We start from the raw sequence: 19,504 nt of genomic DNA on the forward strand, positions 1-19,504 counted from the left end.
GTCCATTTACCAAAGAACATGGGATGTGCAGGGGACACTGGCATTGTTAAGAATCTCGGTGGTGGTTAACCTCTGTAGAATAGGACTGATTTGGGAGGTTGCTCTTGCAAAATTGGCTCTCAAATAGCACAGTGCTTGTAGACTTCTGAAAAAATAGAGGCCAGGTGGTAGCACTTAGCCATCAAAAGCAAAGTGAGCTCAATTATTGTAAAGAGTAGCAAGGTTGGGGAGCAGGGAGTGGCGTGACTCACGGAGTGCTGTGGAGATAGTTAATGGAACACAGCATCTCCAGGGTCAAGACTGAGCGGGCAACAAGGTTATTTCTCAATCTGTGTAACAAAAAGAAACAAAGGCTAAGGGCTACTGCTACTATAAAATGTCACAATCCCTTACTAAGTTTCTGGACCTGATTCAGTTTTCAACCCAAAGACCTCTGACTGAAAGCAAGGCTGGGTTTCATGAGTGAAGGACACTGCAAGATCAAAGGCTATCATAATGATTCTCCCAGTCCTTCTCCAGAGGGATCTACAGCCATCTACTTAGGGAACCATGTACTGAGGAAAGGGCAATATTCAAACACTCAAGAACTGTGTGTTGACATTGGTCCCTGGCTCACAGTAGGTCAGCTAAGTGTATGGACCTAACCAGTAGCTATTTCTCCAGTCTCTGAGTGTATAATTAGAATATGAGATTGACAGAATCTCTATATTGGTTCCTTGATCTGTGAGTTAAGAATTTTCATAATGGGAAAGGCCAAGTGGAAGCCTCTGATACTGTCCCTCCCACCATGGACAAGATATTAAATCAAAACCAACATTGCATCCTTTGGGAATAGATTAGTGTCAGTTCTGAAGACCTAAAGGATACAGAGTTGGCAATTACTGCCCCATCCACATTTAATTCACCAGTCTGGCACCTACAGAAGCCAGATGGACCCTGTGATATGACAGTGGACTACCACAAGCTCAATCACGTAGTAGCCCCAGTTGTAGCTGTTGTACCAAAAATGGTTTCTTTGCTAGAGCAGATTAGCCTGGTATCTAATACACTGTATGCAATCATTGATCTGCATATGGGATAAACAACGGTACAGACATATGATCTTGCCCCAGGGTCATGTTAACTCTCTCCCTCTCATAATATGTCAGTGACCTGACTGGGCATTCCAAAACACCATACATTTCTTCACTTTACTGATGACATCATGTTAATCAGATCAGATAAGCAAGAAGTGCCAAGTTCATGTGCCTTGGTAAGACACATGAACTCCAGAAGGCGGGAGATACCTCTAAAGAAGAGCCAGGGACCTACCACAGTAATGAAATCCTCCAGGTACATCCCCTTCAAGGTAAAGAACAAAGGATCATAAATAGCCCCTTCTACCCCTACGGAGGAAGTACAATGGCTGGTAGGCCTCTCAGATTTTGGGTGTAGCCTCTTACACATTTGGTAATAATACTCTAACCAAATGTTTATTACTGTGTTCAAAACTTAATTATTTATAAATTATTTATTCATATAAACGATAATTATTTTATTCATTGTTTTGTGGGGCAGGAATCTAGAAAGTTCTCAGCTGGGTGGCTCTGACTTGGGTCTCTCAGGTATTGCAGTCAAACAGTGTTTGAAGTTAGAATAATGGGGGGGGGGTGGGGGAAGGAGTGGAGACCAGTGAGAAAGAAGAAAGCTGGAATAGCTGAGAGCTGGCAATACATTTCCCCCCCCACTGCCCCCCCACCTTGTCTCAGGATCTTTCCAGAGAGTCTCTCTATATGGACCAGGTTGGGCTTCCTCACAGCATGGTGCCTGGGGTCCAAAAGCATTCTCAAAAAACCAAATAGAAGTTGCATAATCTTTTCTAAACCAGTCTCAAGAATCATGCAGCATTACTTCTGCTACTCTTCTTTGGTTGGAGCTGTCAAAAGTTCCCACTCATATTCAAGAGCAGGGGACATAGACGCCACCTCTTAATGGAAGGAGTGTCAAAGGATTTGGAGGCATGTTTTTAAAATGCCATAGTGTGATAAATTGACATCAGCACCAATTTTAGAAAAGTCTGTGCACCTGTGTTGACTCCACCACTTTCTACTTGCGTGCCTATGAAATATAATACGATCCATCCTCTCAGGAAAGGACTTTTGCTTTCTCCTTTTGCTGCTCAACAGCAACATGGAAGATAACAATGCTTTGTAGTCAAACTCCTTTGGACGCAAGGAACAAAGACTCACTCATGCTACTAAAGATTGCCGGGAGAAACCAAACCAAGAGCAGGGACAGCAGCTGCCCCAGGAGCTGGAGGTGAATCCTCGTGACCTTAACGGCAGGAGGTCTTGGAGTCCCACCCTACTGCTCTTGCATTTATCTCATTTGGCTATTCTCTACCTTTCAGTTTCTCCCTTCTATTCCTTTCTCACCTTCTGCTATCTCTGTGTCCTTTCTTTCCTTCTCACTTCTGCTGACCCATCGTTTTTGCTCGCTTAGACCCCAAGTTAGCATCATGGCCTCTCCAGCTTCTCTCTACATCAAGGCTTCTCTCTACATCAGCTCTCACCACTGTCTTAATCTTCAGGAATTTCCTAGTTCAAATTCCCAGGAAAGGAATAATTTGCTGGTGTCAAAGTGGATTGTCTGTGTTTGGGTAACATCATTTTCTTATTTACTTACTAACAACTTGTATAAAGAAAGCTCAGCTCTTAGCAATTCAAGCTGGAAGGAAAAGGCAACCATGATTGGCATGGCTGTACATTCATCAGCAGAGTCCAATGTAGATGTCAACCTGCAAAGAATTGTGGATCAATTAAAATAAGAAAAGTAAAAGGTACTGTAAAATATAAAGTTATCCAAGAAGATGTGATATTATGTTTTTAAACATACATTCAAATGGATCCACAGATTCACTTTTTAAGTGTCAATGTATCAAGTTAACATCCTTGCTAATTAATCCATCAAATTGATATATGCAGATCAATGTTTTGTTTTCATGAACGATTATTGTTACTGTTCTTCCTTGACATCCAGCTACATGCTAGCTAGATCAGGACCTCCAAGAGTTGAGCCTGACTCTCAAATTTCAAGAAATTAGATGTTCAAATGAATGCCTTGCTGATTAATATACAGATTTTAGCATTATATTTTTTGGATTCTCTTTAAAAGGGGAAACTCAGAAAGCATACTTTGTTCAATAATAAAGGCTTGAAAATGCATCTGTTTCTAACTGCATGTGGTACCTACTCAAACCTGTATTGGAAAATTACACAGTAAATGTTTCATAGGCTTTTCTTTTTCACTCATTTTCAGTCTCTCACAGTCTCTCACTTCTTAATCAATTCCTTTTTTCTCAACACAGACTGCATTGCCATCGAGCTATCAACTAATAATTTTTTAAGAACTCAGAATGGAAAGAAAAACCTAGCCAAACAAATAAACAAGCGTAAAGCTTCAGGAACCTTTGTGCCTGAACCATTATGCTAAGGCATCCATCCCTCCGCACATGGTGAGTTGAATTCAGATAGGCTCCTGATATGGTGATTGCAATTTTCTAATTTAAGAATTTTCTAAAATCTGAAATGAATTTCCTTTTTCTTGTCTTCAGGAAAGCCTGAAAATACCAAATCCAATAATGAGAGAGGTTTAATTTCCTTTTTGGTCTATGACACAACATAACAATTATCTGTGGGTGATTAAAGAAAATGCAGAAAGTAGGATGCGCTTAGTTCATACCAGATAAAGCCCCCGTGAAATGATGCCATCGTTGGCGTCATCTGCTGACATTCATGCATGATTCAGCACCTCTAGACAACAATTTGGAGGAAATCTGCTTCTCCATTCCAAGCCAGACTCTGCCTTTTTGCTAGAAAATGAAAGGATGAAAATTCCCAGCTTTTAAGGTTGGCTACCTCCTGTGACATCCAGCAACCAGAAGCAATCCAGAGACTCTGGTGTTCCTCTGCACTGTTCAGTGCATGGTAGACATGAGGCATCCAGGTGATTGACGGATTTCTCACTTGTCCTCTGGCTGCTTTTGCATCTGTTGACATAGCCTCGGTGTTTATATGCGTGATTAGGCCGAGACTTCCTGCGTCAACCACCCACAGATTGTATCAAAAATAATCAATCTTATTTGACTGCCTTAACATTTTGGCTATTTTAGTTGTTAAGGCAACCAGATCTGATGAAGTATTCACTCATCAATTTGATGTTCAGCAATCGTCTGTCATGGTTCTGAAGTTGGAGGGAAAAAAATAATAAACATCAACTGTCAAAACAGTCAATCCAATCATGAATTTCTCCCTGACACCAGAGACCATTGTTTCTCCTTTCCATTTCCCCTCCTTTGCCTCCGCCTCCTCTCCTGAGATCTGTCCCTCCCACAGGTTCTTTCCTCCAGCAATGCTGAACAGCAGAGAAGGGAGATACTCCAGGTTCACAAAGGCTTACATTTGCCTAAAAGGTTTCCCTTTACTTTGTTTTGATGTTTGATAATTTTTTGCTAAATAATCTTAAAAGGTCCTAAAAGGATGGATACATTGAATGTATGGAGAAAGTTATTCTGAATGGAGAATTTAAGCAGAAATGTCCTTTGCTTTCTCTTTCAAGATGAATTTCCATTTTCAGGGAGCACAGCTCCAAAGCCAGTGACAGGCACCTGGCTTGCACAGTCCCTTCCTGTCCCTTGAGCCTGTTCCAGCCTCCTTGGAACAGAAGAGCTCTGAGTCTGGCCCTGGTGTGGGATGTGGCTGGCTTTCCAAGTTGGAAAATGTGTTAGTAATTACTTTTTACTGCTGTCTCCATTTGAATTTCCAGACTTCTCCCCCTTCTCCCAGCCTGCGTTTCTCCACCCAGCTTCCTACCTCATTGACTGCTAATTTAACCCTGGCTCCCTTCCTCCAGAAACATTTGACCTTGTGCAAGAACTTGGCATCAATTTCTCTCCTCCTGCTTCCCCACAAAGGAAGCGCCGGACTAGGGTAATTAGTATCAGCAGGCATCCCTGTCAGACTGCCTGCCTGTTGTCCACTGGGCTCCGCCAGATACAACAGCAGCCCCCTTTTTCCAGGCAAAAGGGCAGTGGCCACTAGTTGCCATTTGCCAGGAGACCTTTTCCAACATTTTGCTTCAAGATGGTGTTACCAGGGATGTGGACTAAGCCCAATTAACTTGTTTAGTGAATTAACCTACAGGGGAAAAAATGTATCAATAGAAGCACTGAAACTTCCTTAGCTCACATATCCCTGCTTTAGATTTGAAAGAATTCTATTGCTTTTTCTTATCAAGAAAGGTTATTCTATGTTGACTGATAATCTGGAAAGGGTTATAAAGAAACTGAGTTGTTTTACCTGCTTAAGAGAACAAACTTTGCAATCACTTAAGAAATGCCCATTTCTTCCTTCTGTTGATAAGCTGATTACATACCACTTTTATCTCCCCGTCAATTAAGTCCTCAAGGACAATTACAGGGTATAGTTTCATAACTGAAATAAGAGTATATATGTACTTGAAAATAATGCTACTTCAGTTTTTTAGAAATAGTCCCTAATTCCGTATTTTCACTAATTCAGTCCCACCTTCCCTTATTACACTGAATGAGTGGGTTTCATGTTACATGTTTGTGAATGTACATTCTTGAAGTTTATAGAATAGAACTATCTTTGTAAAATGCCTTGTGTTATAGGGATTCAGTATAGAGCTAGAAGTTGGTTGAGTAGAGATGGGGATAGAAATTACAAATAGGGCCATGGACTCTACTCATTACTATACACATTCTATATCACCCAGACTATGAAGTTCAAAATACATAGTACGGGGTTTCCCTGGTGGCGCAGTGGTTGAGAGTCCGCCTGCCGATGCAGGGGACACGGGTTCGTGCCCCGGTCCAGAAAGATCCCACGTGCCACGGAGTGGCTGGGCCCGTGAGCCATGGCTGCTAAGCCTGCTCATCCGGAGCCTGTGCTCCGCAACGGGAGAGGCCACAACAGTGAGAGGCCCGCGTACCGGAAAAAAAAAAAAAAAAACATAGTAAAAATATACATACATATGTATGTATACATATAACATACATATGTACAATGTATATAGTACAAAATTGTGGATAAGACATCCTATTCCTCTATTTATTGGGCAGGAGGAAGTAGCAACTCTATGGGTCCCAAGTGACGAGGCCTCTATGTATAATATTAGGAGATGCACATCCAGAGACGGGGTTCCTCCATGTTGTTTCCACTTCTCAGATAAAGGAAAACTGAGACTAGTTCCTTAATTAAGCACAAGTTTTCAGTAATGAAGTACACTACCTACACCCAAAAAGAGCATGTGAGAGCAAGAACGCATGCTCCAGAGCTAAAGCCCTGGCTGTAGCTGTGGGACTCTCAAAGTATGGTTTTTAATAAGGTAAAAACTTGACTCTCATGCAAACATACAAAGAACACATGTCAAAATTCATTTAATCTATGAATGAGGGAAGCATTAGGATTATAATACTGGTTCAAGAATTGGAGAGACTGAATATATATCTATAGATAGAAAGAGAGCGAAAGAAAGGAAGGGAGGAAGGAAGGAAGGAAGGAAGGGAGGGAGGGAAGGAGGGAGGGAGGGAGAGAGAGAGAGAGAAAGAAAGAAGGAAGGAAGGAAGGAAGGAAGGAAGAAAGAAAGAAAGAAAGAAAGAAAGAAAGTAAGAAAGAAAGAAAGAAAGAAAGAAAGAAAGAAAGAAAGAAAGAAAGAAAGAAAGAAAGAAAGAAGAAAGAAAGAAAGAAAGAAAAAGAAAGAAAGAAAGATCTCTCTAGAATTATATTTTCTACTAGACAAAAATCTACAAGTTGGGACTTCCCTGGTGGTCCAGTGGTTAAGACTCCAGGCTCCCAATCCAGGGGGCTCAGGTTCCATCCCTGGTCAGGTAACTAGATCCTGCATGCCACAACTAAAAGAGCTCTCATGCCGCAACTAAGACCAGGTGCAGCCAAATAAATAAATAAATGAATAAATAAATAAAATAAAAATCTACAAATTAACCTATAATTTCACAGAGTTTAGTACTAATCAATACTAAATAGTAAGTCAAACAAAGGTACATTCTGTTAGAGAATTAATCTGTGGTCTCTTATTAGATAAAGCTCCACGTAGGGTTCTTTCTGACTTATTTTCATGTTTGGGATAATTTTTCTTAACAGGATTTAGGGCAAATTACCTCAAATCTCTCTGAACCTCAATGCCTTTATTTGAAAAGTGGGAACAACAATATCTACCTTATGGGGTTGTTGCAGGATTTAAATAAAATTATGTATCTAAAGCATCTCCCACAACATGTCAATAAACGGTAATTCCCTTTTCTCCACGTATTCCTTTTATTCCATATTATCTGACATTTTGCCAACCAGATCTCTTTTGATTGGCACTTCTACATGTTACCAAAATAATGGTAATTCATGGTTATAATGATCCTAAGACTCTTCACAGCCTTCTGTATCATTACAGATAAAATTACGTGCTTAGTATATTACTAATGTTAAGTGTAATTTATTATGCTTTACTTTTTAAAGTCATTATCCATGGAACTTGACTCAGTTAAAACAAAATATCCAGTTATCCAAAACCATATTTTCCAGATTATTAAGCATAAAAGAAAATTCTACCAAGTGTTTTTACTTGGAACAATAATTTGAATCCACAGGTAGATTTGAACAAACACGCTCTAAATTTTCTTCCAGCTCTAAGATTTTATAGTAAGTAGAAAAGGATACCTACGGAAAAAATAATATGCAGAAGGGAGAAAGTTTATGTATTTTAGTCCTCAGAAAAAAAGAATACAATTGTATACTAAAAATAATGACTTAATGACGGTGGGGTAGCATTTTTATTTCTTTAAAAATATGAAATTATAGGCAATTTCAAATATATAGAAAATAACAAAACTCTCGGGTACCCAGCTTAATATTTAACATATCTTAATATTTATCTGTGTCTCCTTGAGATTGAAAAAGAAATAAGATAGAGCTAAATTTCTCTTCTCATCCTGCACTCTCTCCCTTTCTCCACCTCCCACCTGACAAAGGTAATCATTATCCTGAAGTTGATCCATATCCTTATGGCAATGTTATATACCCAAAACACTACATATCATTATTTTGTGAGATCTGCAGACTTTACTCAAATGATATCGTATGCTATACGTTTTTCAACATCTTTTGTTCACTCACATTAGGTTTTTTAACTTTATCTGTGTAGATATATCTAGACCTACCTTACTTTGTATTCCAAAATGTAATTATTCTGCAATTTGTTGAACTGTTTCTTTTTTTTTTTCTTTTTTTAAATTTATTTGTCATTTTTATTTTTTTGCTGCATTGGGTCTTTTGCTTGTTGCAGCGAGCCAGGGCTACTCTTCACTTCAGTGCACAGACTTCTCACTACGGTGGCTTCTTTTGTTGCAGAGCACGGGCTCTAGAGCACGCAGGCTTCAGTAGTTGCAGCACGCAGGCTCAGTAGTTGGGGCTCGTGGGCTCTAGAGCACAGGCTTGGTAGTTGTGGCTCACGGGCTTAGTTGCTCTTCAGCATGTGGGATCTTCCAGGACCAGGGCTCGAACCCATTTTCCCTGCATTGGCAGGAGGATTCTTAACCACCGCACCATCATGGAAGTCCATCATATTGAGTTTTAAGTGTGATCTGTGTGTATGTGTGTGTGTGTGTGTGTGTGTGTAACCCTTTAATGGTTATATGCATTAAAAATATTTCCTCCTAGTATTGGTTTGTACTTTTAATTAATTTATGTAATATTATATATTCTTTTCACTTGAATGTGGTCCATTTTCCTCTCTTGAGTGGTAGTGTATACAGCAGTGGCTCTAGAGTGGATCCATATTACCTGGGATCAACTCATACCTCTGCCACTTACCACACAGGTTAGGGAAGTGAACAGTCTCTCCAGGCTTCAGTCTTTTATGACGATCATAGTAATGATGGCCTCCTAGGGTTTTCATGAGGATTACATAAGTTAGCATATATAATTTACTCAGAATACTGTGTGCACATAGAATAGCTCAATAAATATTGGCTTATTGTTATTTTACTTTTATGGTTTGTGATTTTGTGTCTCATTTAAGAAATATTTATCTGCCCCGATATAAAAAAAATATTATCTTAAATTTTCCATTAAAAGTTTTTAAATGTTGCTTCTACATTGATCCATCTGGAATTTGTTTTTTAAGTGTGGTATGGGTAGGAAGTCTCTTTTTTCTCACATTGATAACCATTTTGTAGCAATATTTATGGATAGCTAATCTTTTTCTCATAACATTACCTCTATCAATGTATCTATCATACATTACCTCTATCATTACCTCTATCATAACATTACCTCTATCATACGGTCTGACAATGGGTTCTTGATTTGTTCCAATGGTCTATTTGTCAATGTTATGCTGCTTTAATTACTATAGTTTTATAAAATACCTGCAGATACATTAGTATGGGTCTTCCCTCCTTATTCTTCTTCAAAATTTCCTGTGTCTTCCTGGCCTTTTGCTCTTCCACATGAATTTTAGGATCAGGTTGTCAAGTTCTATGAAAGATCCCACTAGTTCACTTTGGTTTTGGGAAAGAGTCAATTACAAGGCTAGATTTTATCCTAAGAAAGTTCCTTTATACTACATGTCAGCAGTATGTTATGTGAAAAGAATCCTGGACTAAGATTTGGTTTAGAATATCTAACTAAATGAGCTCCTTGGGACAAGTCCATTCATAACTCTAGGCTTCAGTTTCCTCATCCGTAGAAGAGTCTGGACCATGATCATACAATAGCATACCTAGAACAATACTACTCAAAAAGTACTCCCTACAAGAGCTGCGTTAGCATCCCCTGGCAAAAGTATAGCAAATTAGATTCAGAATCTGAGGACAGTGCCCAGGAATCTATGTTTAACAAGCTCCTCAGGTGATTCATACATATGGCATGAATGTTAATTTTATGGCTAGGCCATGGTATCCAGATATTTGGTCACACAATATTCTAGATGTTTCTTCAGAGAAACTTTTTAAAATGAGATTAACATTTAAATCAGTGAACTTTGAATAAAGCAGGTTACCCGCCACACTGTGGGTGAGCCTCACCCAATCAGTTGAAGACCTTTCTAGAAAATAGACTGACCTTCCCCTGGGAAGAGAGAATTCTAACAACAGACCATGTTTGGACTCAAACTGAAACTCTTCCCTTGGTCTCAAATCTGCTGGTCTACTCTTCAGATTTTGGACCTGCCAAGCCTCTATAATCACATGAACCAATTCCTTAAAAAATATATACACACATATATATATATGTGTGTGTGTTATATTTACATATTTTATATATATCTTCCTCTTACTGGTGTGTTTCTCTGGAAAACCCAGACTAATACACACAGTAGAGTTTGAGAGGCTCATCTTCCAATGCACCTGGCATAACTCCACCTTTCATGTATGACCTGTCCAGATTCATTCATCTGTGGAAGAACTATGGCTAGAATCTAGGTCACAGGACACCCAGTTTGATGTGTTTTCTGCTGTGCTCTGCTAGTTAGGGAAAATACCCTGTAACGAAAATAAACTGTTTATGTTGAGTGGGTGAGTTAAAGAGAGCAGACATTTTATTTCTACAATGAATTAATTTGAGTTCCATTTAAATAAGAAGCCCACCTGGTGATTCATTTATAAATTTCTATATGCTTGACAGAAAAAGCAGCAGCAGGGGACTGAAATATTAGAGCTAAACATCCATTTAAAGGTGAATCACTAATTTAAAAAGTATCTCTGAAATGAAAACGTGAGACAATGTTAGCTTCTTTTAGCAAAATATTTTATTTCCCTACAGGATGTGTGTGTGTCAATGGAGCCATAGATGAAGTGTAGATGTAAGCCCTTGTATGTTGATTCACTTGGGCCTAGACAGCATTTAGTGGGAGAAATTACCCACTCAGGCCCCAGGGGTGTGAGCGACCCCATATCCCAATAAGGGAGAATGAGTAAATGCAGCTCCAGACTTCATCCACTTCCTAGGAACACACCCAGATGTGGGGAGAACAGCTGACACAAAAGGATCTAGGCTTAGATCATTAGATCATAGGAAGAATGTCCACAGTGTAAGCATTTTGACGCAGTGGAATGTACTCTGTGGGAGCTGGATCTAAACTCCTACCCAGCAAGCCAATGACCTTATGGTCCCCACCAGGCCTCACACTTTGTTTCTAAATATATGAACTGATCACTATCAGAGAGATTTTGCTGACTTGTACCCCATGGTGTATTAGGCCTTAGCGAGTAATCTGTCGATTTAGAAAAAGGGAAATAAAAAAGAGCATCTTCCGATCAGGCAGATGTGTTTCCTCACCTTTGCGTGTTTTGCGTTTCACACAAAGCATGCAAAACCATGACTACTTATAACAATTGGGAGAGTTTGCAGAGAGTGGAAGCTAATCCTCTCATGTGGAATATAAGCTTGGACACACGGACATTTATAAACCCTTTATCCTGACTGAAAAGTCTTTGGTGTTTTCAAATGGCTCTGGGTTGTCTGAGGCTGACTCGGGGCCTTGTTAGAAATTTAGCATCTCCTCGGGCACCAGGCTCTTGCCAGGGTAGGGAGCCTGCACTGAGTCAGTTGGGGAGGCGTCAGGAACACTGCTTGAATATTTATAAGTGAAAATATATTAATAGAGCTTAGAGAACCTCTATCCCCAAACCTCCAAGAGACAAAAGAAATGTCCAAGGGAGATCGCTGACTAGAATTTTTTAAGCTATTGATATTTTAAAATCTTTTTTAAATGACACTTCTCCTCCCAGCAACTGAATGGGGAGTTTCAAATACACACTGCCCATTCCCTGCCTTTATCACTTGTCCTCTTAGGGACCCTGTTGGGAAACTTTCTTTTGAGTGTGTGGGACCTGACTCTCCAAAGAGAAAGCGACAAAGCCGGTGTGTTTCACAAATGCATATGCTCTCGTTAAAATAGATGTCCCTTCTCCCAGAGAGCTTCCCATAAAAGCATTTTCATTCTCTAACTAAAATGTAGTGCAGCCTTTATTCCACAAAGCCAATTTGTTTATGTTTCCAAGTTCAATCACAATCTATTTGTAAAACCTATTTAGAATCAGAGTCACATAGCCAGAAATGATCATGCTCTAATTTCCTTATTAGAGAGATTCTTGTTGCAGCTGGCAGCCTGATTTGACTGCTCCCAGGGTTTGCAGCGACGTGTTCTTACCCTCGTTTCCCAATTTTGTTCTTCATGCCTTTTGTTCCCCCACCTCCAACATACAAATATCAAGCCAGAAGGAACAATTCCCGACATTGTTGCTTAAATGGAGGTGAAATAAGAGACTGCCACCTTTTCACCTGTCAAGAAATTAACAAAATTGGGTTACTCACAATATCTGCAGGAGAGAAAGGAACGAAATGTTCACAAAACACACTATGAAAAGAAGGATGCTTTAGGATTCAGGTAAAATGTCGATTATTTCAAAGGACTTGGGGGGAATGATGTTTTCTGGATAATTGAATCAGAATTAAACAGAATGCCAATGCAACATTCAAGAAAACTTTCTTCACCTACTCTTTCTTACAATTTTTTCTTTATAAAATAGGTGAGTTGATCTTTATGACATAGCAAGATGTCTTTTCAAGGTAATTTAACAGTTCTCCAACAATGCAGGGTCTTGAAGTGTCTCTGTGTCTGCATCAGTTAGTGGAACCTTACTCATCCTTTAAGGTCTGGTTCAAACATTATTTTGTAAAGCTTTCACCAACTTCTCACTATTTTCCTGATGTAACATAGTCATTTGTTTTACACAGTATTATAGACTCCACCAGTTCAGTCAGAGGATGCTATGAAAACTGCAAAGATGTTCCCATTTTGCTTATAATGATGGTTAAAGTAATATCATAAGGTTCACCCTGTAATAGATTAAAATGGCTCAGAGACCTTGCCTGTTATGTCTCTCAAATTAAACTGGACTGAGAACATTGTCTACTAATAAGTAAGTGTCAAATAAATATGTAACACTTGTCACTCAGCACTAAGCTTGTTTTCCAAAAGAGTCTAGGGTACAGAGGATCAGGCAAAATGACATATTCCAGATCTTAAAAATGGAGGTTTACTTTGAATTGGGTGATTTGACACCACTTGAGATCATATATTAATTTGCCTGAACAGCCAACCTAATGCAACCTCTTCACTCATGTTTCCAAATCTCTTTGGGATTCCTCCATCATTCACCCAGACTTTCTCTTTTTCTTTCATCCACTATTGAAATACCACCTGTTCAATAAACACCTTAAGACACACGCTACTTATTGCCCACCCAATATTCATTCATTCTTACCTTTTTTTCTTAATAACTGAACCTTGAATTTATCCAAGGTGTATGTGTCCAATTTTCCAGATTCCCAGCAATCAGGAAACCCTAGATGACCAAGTTCTGACCAAGGAGATGAAAAAGGACTTCACTGGGTGTGACGCACAGGAACTTTTCTTAGAGACAATTTCAGCTGGCGTGCTCTTGGGCCCTTTAAACTTTATCTTACCTTTTCCCCCCTTCTTGCCTGTCACCTACACTTACTGTCTGGAAGTACAACAGCCATTTTACAATGTTAAGGATGATGAAACCGTAGGATTAAAGGAATCTGGACTCTTGATGACATTGCTGAGTCACACTAATCTTGGACTGCCTAACTCTGATCTTCCGTGTCATGAGAACAGTAAGCTCTTTTCCTGTCTAAGCTATCTTTTGTTGGGTTTCATTACTTGCAGCCAGAAACAGTCCCAACAGACACACCCTTCTTAACCCACTGAGAGGCCTAGAGTAAATTTGCCTGGGACTTTCCCTGTCCAAGCAGACAACTCCAACATTTCCTATTTCAGTCACCACGCTGCAACCTCCCCTACAGTAATGCTTGACAGGCGTTTCAGAGAAAATGGCAATCCACATCAATGAAACTCCCAGAGATTATCAAGCCCTCTTATTTTTAACTATTTTTAGGATTTCCAGATAAAATATTTTTATTTGCTAAATCTAACAGCTCTACCCTTTTGGGGTGTGGGGGGGAACTGTCTCAAATGTTTTGTATGTTTTCCAAATATCTTGAACATTTAGTAATTTTATTATTTTCTGCATGTTCTGTGATTACTACATTGTGCTTTCTATACAATGCTCTTTACTGATGTTTACCCATGTGTTTCCCCTATATTAAGTGGTTCCAATCTGCTGAGTTTTATATGTGTATCTGTATACACACACACACACACACACACACACACACACACACACATTTTTCTCCTCTTGTCAATTGGCACTGCTTTACTGTCAGAATGCCTGTCTATAGCATTTTGACCTCGCTTATCCAATTTACTCTTAAATCTGTTTTTAACGTGACTATGCAAGAATTTGATCTAAAATAAAAATAGATAACTCTAAATAAGGATTTGCAGGACTAATCTATCAATAAAAATGATGAACTTTGTGATGTTTATTTTGACTACTCAGAGAAATGTTTCTGGCCTCTCGGTTCTTGATTATGTTTGGTTATAATACCAGTATATTCAAATGCTCCCTCGATAAGAGAGGTGCGGCTATGTAAGATTGGCTCTTTAAATATTTACCTGTTCTCGTTGTGTGTATGCATGCATGCATGTGCATCCCTGCATGCACACTCGTGCATGCACACACATGCACATGCGTGCACACATTCAGTAGTTATTTGACAGTTTTTGTGCCCTGAAAGTCCATGCATCTGAACGTTGTCTGTGCTAGTGTTTAAGCTCTTAGATGACAGGAAATCATTTTATTGAATTCACTTGACATCCCAGCACCACTGGTCAGCTGGGATTAACCGTTGCTCCTGTTGATGTTACTATTCTATATATTCTTGCTACTTAAGCAAAGACCAGCAGCATAGGCGTAGACAGGGAGTTTATTCAATGCAGAACCAAAACCCCTCCCGGACCTACTGAATCAAAATCTACATCTTTAACAAGATTCTCAGGTGATTCCTATGCTCACTGATGTTTGAGAAGCATTGATCTAGAGCAACAGTTTTCCAACTTTAGTGTGCATCAGAATCACCTGGAGGGCGTATTAAAATACAGATTTCTGGGCCCAGCTTCCAGAATTTCAGACTCAGTGGGTCTGGGGCGGGGGCTGAGAATTTGCTTTCCTAACATGTTCTCAGATGGTGCTGATACTGCTGGTCTTTGGACCACAGTTTTGAGAACCACAGCTCTAAAGGAAACCGAGTGGCAGAATGGGCAAAAATTCAGTGGCTTAATAACCAGAAGGTCTGGATGTTAGCTTTTATTCCTCAACTGGCCGTGTGACTTTGAGAAGCTCTCTGTGCTCTCCACGGCTCTTTTTTCTCATTGGTAAATACGACGGTCTGAGGATCAGCTCAAGCACAGCACTTGTCTTCTCAGTTCTGTGTACACGTCTCCGCTCTGCACTGTCAGCTCCTTGAAACCAGGAACCATATTTTAATTATCGTTTTATCCCCAATGAGACCATAGGAGTCTCCTGGTTGAATGAGTGAGTAAATGAGCAAATAAAGAGATGAATCCAAGATGTAAGATACTGGTTGTGAAAACATTTTTAAAACGAAAAGTAGTTTTATTACTGTCGTATATGGTACCTAGTTCTTTTAAATTGTTGATTAAACTACTAGAGTTTCAAGAACACAGAGGATTATAATAATAAGAACAACAACAGCAACAACTAATACTCATGGTGATAATATTGGATTAGATGCAAAAATAATCTAACTGGTGAAGAATACATATCCCAGATGTTGAATCCACTAGGCATGGAAACTGCAAGACTCGAGGAGGCGTGATCTGATGAGTCAAGGGAGATGAGGGCTGGAGCAATTAAGCCAGACTCAAGGCCAGCCAAAAATTCTAGCAAACTGGCAGCTAACTCCTGCTTTAAGGGTGGTACTGCCGCTTGGGTGAGTCAGAGGATTTCTGGGAAAAGGACTCTGCGGTTTCAAGCTTAGCAATTCAGCGTTCTCTTTTGGGGCTTGGAGGGGTGAGAGGTGATGGGAGTGGAGAGCGAGCACGGTACAGGCTTGTCTGCATTCCAGCCCTCCCTGTGCACAGCCCCTCTAGGCTCCTTGCATGACCTCAAGGTGCAGTTCAAAGCTCCAAGCCAGGGCTAGGCTCTAACTCTCATTTTATAGGTCCTGTGACCTGGCTTAAAATCCTTCCGTTCCCAGTGGACCAGGTAAACAGGGTGTGACACTAGGAAAGTGTACAACTTCCTTGTTGCTTTAGAAACTGTTCAACTCTCCCCGTGGGCCACAGCCTTACCACGTCTGATGGCAATAAAACTAAGAAGCAAATGTTTCTGCCTGTGCCAAGAGAACGATGCTTGTAGAAAGGAAAATTGGATCAACAGCTCTATATGTAAGAAGCTGAACTGCCGGATGCGATCAGGGACCTAGAATATCATTTTATTAAGAGGGAGTAGATGCCCTTGGTACTTGAAAACTCAAATTTGTTTCCTCAAGAAGTTTTCATTTTCCTCTGCTATGTACATCTGTTTCTTACTTGCTTGCATTCATTTAAAAAAGAAAAAAGAAAAAATGCAGCATACAACTAGGCTACAATGTAATGGGGTTTAATTAATGTTTGGGAAGTATTTTGAGTTTCTTTGATGAAAGATGTTGGCTGCCACTCAGCGTCTTACAGCACAATTTTCCTGCTGGTTGTTAAGGTTTTAAAGTGAAATAAAAATTCAATTGGATTTGAAACACTGCTGATGGGTGAGCTTTTATTTAATAAGTTAAAGAAAATAGCACATTACAATCACCTAAGCACGTGAGTTTCTCTGTAACATTGCTAAACTATAACCCAATATATCTCCAGAAGAAAAAAAAAAGGTAACAAAGCCCAGGAAAGTAGGTGTCAGCTTCCTACCAACAGATAATTGTAATGCCAATGTGGGTACCTGAAAGAAACACGAATAAAATGACCAGGAGTCAGTACCTGGTGTTTCAGGCAATTTCTGTGGGAAAGTTGAGCATGGCTACTATTTGAGTCTGCATTTGAGCTCAGCAAGGAACAGAACATTTAAGTAGAGCCAAATGTGGGTATAGCAGATATAAACATCTACGTATTTATGTATGCAAATTAGTATAAACATTTGATAGGCTTCAAATTATTTTCAACGGCTTTTCCTTCTCTCTGATGACACTGAAATGTCACCGTCTTCAAGCACTAACACTTCTTCAAGAGTGGCTCAGCGACTTCCCCAGAGTATACTTACTCTTATTCGAAGCACAGTTCTAACACGTTTGGTTAGCTGGTTTCTGAAGCCATGGCATTATCAGAGGCAAGAAATTAGATAAGGGAGTAGGGCTGCTAAGAAGGATGCCCTGATATCACCAAATAGTGACCGAGACATGCTTGCCAGCTTTTCATCCAGCAGTCATTTTAGGCTGTACAGTGTTCACCTGTATACACTATCTGCCCCGGTTAGTCAGGCGGCTGGGGAGCCATCTACAGCCAGCAATTCTTTGTCATCCACTCGCGTCCTGTGTGAGGCACTGTCCTATCATTCCAGGGAAATTCCTAGCTTTCTGGATCTGTGCCCTGTTAGTAAACCCACTGGGCAGGACACAGCCCGCTCGTCATAGCATGGGTGGTGCATGATCAAGGGCATTGGGAGTAACTGCTGAGCAGCCATTGGATAAGGATCTATTGCACGTGGCTCTGAGCCCTGCAGTTCAGGGCACTGATTTAATGTGTAGGTTCTGGGTTCAAATCCTCATTTCCTAGCCAACCACTAGTTAAGGAACGCTGACCAGTTAGTCGTTCTTCCCGAGCCTCAGTTTTCTCATCGGTAAAATGTGAAATATAATGGGACCTGACTCAAAGGGTTGTGAAGAGGATCACATGAGATAACATAAGGAAAGCACTTAGCACCTCTACAGAGACTGATATAGGAGACACTTAAAGCTGGAAGAGATCTTGGCAGTCAACTTATCCTAACACCTCATTTTAAAAATAAGGAGGGCGGGCTTCCCTGGTGGCGCAGTGGTTGAGAGTCCGCCTGCCGATGCAGGGGACACGGGTTCGTGCCCCGGTCCGGGAAGATCCCACATGCCGCGGAGCGGCTGGGCCCGTGAGCCATGGCCGCTGAGCCTGTGCGTCCGGAGCCTGTGCTCCTCAACGGGAGAGGCCACAACAGTGAGAGGCCCACGTACCGCAAAAAAAAATAAAAATAAGGAGGGCTTCCCGGGTGGCACAGTGGTTAAGAATCCGCCTGCCAATGCAAGGGACACGGGTTCGAGCCCTGGTCCAGGAAGATCCCATATGCCGTGGAGCAACTAAGCCGTGAACCACAACTACTTAGTCTGCTCTCTAGAGCCTGTGAGCCACAACTACTGAGGCTGCATGCCACAACTACTGAAGCCCATGCTCCTAGAGCCTGTGCTCTGCAACAAGAGAAGCCACTGCAGTGAGAAGCCCGTGCACTGCAACGAAGAGTAGCCCCCGCTCTCCACAACTAGAGACAGCCTGCAGGCAGCAACGAAGATGCAACGCAGCCAAAAATAAATAAATAATTTATTAAAAAAATAATAATAAGGAAAATGAGTTCCAAAGAGGTAAATGTCAACAGCCAAATATTGACAGAACAGGAAACCTGATGGAAGAAAAGAAAAACAATTGCATACCTAGTCTATACCAGGAACATCACATCTACTATCATTTTTGATCCTCAAAAAGTGCTATAAGGTATTGTTTTATCTGTTTCGCAGAAGAAGAAAGCTCAGAGAGGTTCAGTAAGTGGTCAAAGGCCACACAGACAGTGTGTGCTAGAACTGGGATGCAAACCCAGGTTTGCTCGACTCCAAAAGTCCATGTCCATTCCTCTTTACTCTGTCTCAACGTAGAAGGCAGGACTCATACTTTTTTGGTAACCTATTTGACATTGGATATAAAAATGCTTAAAACCCATCAGAACACTCCTGAGCTATTATAAGGCTGGGTGAGATTTAATTGTATCCTAGAGGTGCTCAATGGGACATTCACTTTTTAGCTGAAAATCCCAATATCAAAATGTTTCTTCCTAGCAAAGGCAGAGAAATATGGCTCTTTTCACAGCCTCAATGTGGCAGAGAATGCTAATAGAGGAGAGGAACACAGGGCATGGAGGGCATGGTTGGAGCAGACAGAGCCGCAGTGCCATGTAAACAAACCCAGAGAGAGGTATTTCTTGGCAATTAGAGGCAGATATATTGCAGAAAGTACTGAGGGAGCCAATCTCCATAGAGATCAACAGACAAAGACTGTATTTAAAGGGAAAGATGAGAAATACATTAGCAGAGATGGAGAAAGATCTCCAGGTAGTAGCAGGACCCCACAAGGAGCCAGCACCATTCCCACACAGGCTGCCTGGGACGAAAACAGTGCAGGGGCTACAGCAAGGATCAGCAGAAGGTGAGAGCAGAGAAGTCCTGACCACATGTAAGCACCACTATTCCCTCAGTCA

The sequence above is a fragment of the Grampus griseus genome (assembly GCF_964374135.1).
Source record: "Grampus griseus genome assembly, chromosome: 5".
In the NCBI taxonomy this organism is placed as follows: Eukaryota; Metazoa; Chordata; class Mammalia; order Artiodactyla; family Delphinidae; genus Grampus; species Grampus griseus.